Source organism: Nicotiana tomentosiformis, chromosome 9 (genome assembly GCF_000390325.3).
Source record: "Nicotiana tomentosiformis chromosome 9, ASM39032v3, whole genome shotgun sequence".
NCBI classification, from domain to species: Eukaryota; Viridiplantae; Streptophyta; class Magnoliopsida; order Solanales; family Solanaceae; genus Nicotiana; species Nicotiana tomentosiformis.
In genome coordinates, this window is record NC_090820.1 from 43,054,709 (window position 1) to 43,058,220 (window position 3,512).

Sequence of the window (3,512 nt, forward strand, 5' to 3'; positions counted from 1 at the left end):
CCCTTATTCCTGTACATCAACTGCTGTTTGAGATGGTGAATAAAGTACTGCTACCTCGAGCTGAGAGAAAATCTATCACCTCTCGTGCAAACCTGTTCCTCATGGAAGCAATGGACAACTTCACTACCATCAATCTACCTGGGATTCTGATATAGCACATGAACAAAGTGGCAGACTTTAAAGATAGTAATCATGGGCTGTCGTATGGATTCCTTCTCACCAAGGTCTTTAATCACTTCAAGGTTCCTCTAGGACAAGCTAAAGTGGGCACAAAGAAGCAAACCTTCTCCAAAGCTACGCTTGAAGAATGTGAGTGTATCGAGAAAATTGGAGGGGTTGGAAGCACTTCTACCACATCTCAGTTGATCAATGCTAAGAACAGTTCTACCTCGGAGATACGGAAATTAAAAGCAAGGAATGCTATCCTTGAGACTCAGTTAAGTCAGCTGCATGAGGCACCTGATTCCAATTTTTCTCAAGGAGAAGAGGTTGCTCGTCTAACCAAAGAGAATGTTGAGCTCAGGAAACGAGTGGAGGACCTAAACGAGAGACTGCTCAATGAGCAAATGTCAGCAAATGCTCGAATGGATTTAGTCCTCCACGCCCTTTCTAAGCCATCTCTTTCCAATGCTCCCTAAACAACGTCTCTTTAGTGTCCAGTCTTTAGTGATCAGTCTATTCCCTCAGTGTTAGTTCTTTGTTTTTATGATGTTTGTGGTGTTTTTTTGTTGTTCAAAACTGTGGATGGTGGTAGTAACATTGACTCTGCTCCTGTTAAAAAATCCAAATTAATGATAATGCAAGCTTTTCCCTTTTTTCTAACTATGCCTTGTATTTATGCTCTGTTTTTAGTCATGTTGTGTGCACACAAGTGGCATGAGTTAACTCGAGCTAGACTTCTTTTTGCTATATGTTTGTTCCTCCTCTTTTTATGATGACAAAAGGGGGAAGATTAATGTGCATAATTGATTAATGAGCACTGATTAAAGGGGAATATAGACTTAGGGGAAACTTAAGTCTTTTCTGGTTCATGTTCTGGTTTTGTGCATTTTCTTTGGGATCTAAAATTATAAGTTTGTCATCATCAAAAAGGGGGGAATTAATAGGTTACAACTACCTTATTTTATATTTTGATGATCTAACAAACTTACTGCCAAGAACCAGATAAGGAACCAGTTACATATCCTCAAGACCTTAAGATCGAAAGGCTCCAGCTTGGAATATGCTTTAACTCTTCAGAGTCAGAGGAACAACAGAGGGAATAGATAACTATCGTTTCCTTAGAAAACAGTACAAGCCAACTACCTCAGCTGTAAAGTTGCTGCCTGCACACGCTACAATGCAGAAACAGTGCAGCAGTCAACTTTATGGGGAGTGTCTTTTACCTTCCTTGCTTACATCATTCTAGTGATGTCACAAATGTATTATTAAACATCAAGGAAGGTAAAACAAATCACTTGTTCACTTAGAAAAATCATTGAAGCTCTCATACGGTGATTGATGATCAAGCAATCAACTCTCAAGTGATCAAGAACAAAGAACAACACTACTGCGGACCAGTTCCCTACAACAAGTCATTGTATGTCCTTAGTTGAGCTGTAACTTTGTAATAGTTCTTAAATTGTATTTCCTACTTAGCTTGTTCAGAAGTACTATGTAGGAAACTATTTGTAAATCTTAAACCTTTGTGTTTGAGTCTTGGCTAGAGTTAGTCGAGTTGTAAAGTCTTTGTAATAGAGTTATTACAAAGTGGCTTGTAATAGAGTATTACAAGTTAGTGAAGTATTAAGAGGTTAATTCCTAGGTTGCATAGGTTGTAATCTAAAAGTTGCTCAGTAGTGAAGTTGAAATCCTACAAGGGTAGGTCATGGTTTTTAATCCCATTGAGCTGGGAATTTCTACGTAAAATTCCTCTTGTCATCTACTTACTGCTGTGTGTGTGTGTTCTAAGTGGAACTGATAGAGAACCTGGTTCTCTATAGAGCTTAGTAGACCCTTATATTCTATCAACATCATTTAAACGCTTCTATGAAGAACTAGAGGACAAAGGTAGGGAAAAACATTATAGGCTTGCTAAGGCGAGAGAGAGGATGACTCGTGACCTAGACCAAGTGAGGTGCATTAAAGACGAGGATGGCAAAGTACTGGTAGAAGATGCACATATTAAACGAAGATGGCAGAAATATTTCCATAAACACTTAAATATAGAGGGGGATAGGAATATGTGTGCTGGGTGATGTAGAGCACTCTGAAAGCTGTCGAGAATTTAGATATTGTAGGTGTATGAAGTTTGAGGAGGTTAAGAGGGAAATTCGTAAAATGAGAAGGGAAGAGCGATCGGGCCAAACGAGAATCCCGTAGAATTTTGAAACATTGCAGGAAAAGTGGGGTTGGAGTGACTAACTGAGTTGTTTAATATTATTTTTATGACGACAAGATGCCCGATGAATAGATGTGGAGTACAATGATACCCTTGTACAAGAACAAATGTGATATTCAACAGCTATAGGAGTATCAAACTACTAAGTCACACAATGAAAGCTTGGAACATGGTGGTCGAGATGAAGATGATGAGGAATATGTCTATTTTCGAGAACCAATTCGGATATATGTCAGGGCGATCAAATTCTTAAGCTATTCATATTTTAAGGAGATTGTCAGAGCAGTATAGGGATAAAAATATAGACTTACATACGATGTTCATCTACTTAAAAAAGGCATATGACAAATTTCCAGGAAAGTTTTATGGAGATGCTTAGAGTCTAGAGGTGTACTTATGACATATATTAGAGCGATTAATTATTTATTAGAGTTTGTTAAATTTATTATTGTTTTGACAAATTATTGATTGGTGTTTGTTCTTTATGATTTTGGAACATTATATTTCAAATTTGAGCTCAATTGGAATAGATTTAAGAATTGAATCATCTGTTGGATTGTTAAAATTTGAAGAATAAATTTATATTTCTGAGTAACGAACTTCAAATGAAAATATCTTAAGTGCATGCAAAAAATTGGCTATACTCCACACTAAAATGTCATAAGTGCAATTTTTGCACTTAAGACATTTTAGTCGTAAGTACAAGCAAATAATTGGCTACACTTCAAACTAAAATGTCCTAATTGCATTTCTTTCTTCTTCTACTACTCTTTCTCCTACTCCTCCTCCTTTTTCTTTTTCTCCTTATCCTCCTCTTCCTCCATAAGCTTTGTTTGGACTTTGGTGTTAGTTAACATAGATCTCGTAGCTTATTATATTATAAATCTCGGGTGATTTTATTTACTTTGGGCTAAATTTCAGAAGGAATAAATTAAATTGAGGTACCATGAGTAAAATGAATCAAGGTAATATAGTGAAACAAGTTCAACTTCAGATAAAATTATTTGAAGTTTACTTTTTTCAAGTTAAAACTTCAGATAAAAATAATAATACCAAACTTTAGATATTTTGTTTGAAGTTAGACTTACTTCACACATGTTTTTATGTTTTAAGTTTGCAACTTCGCACGCAA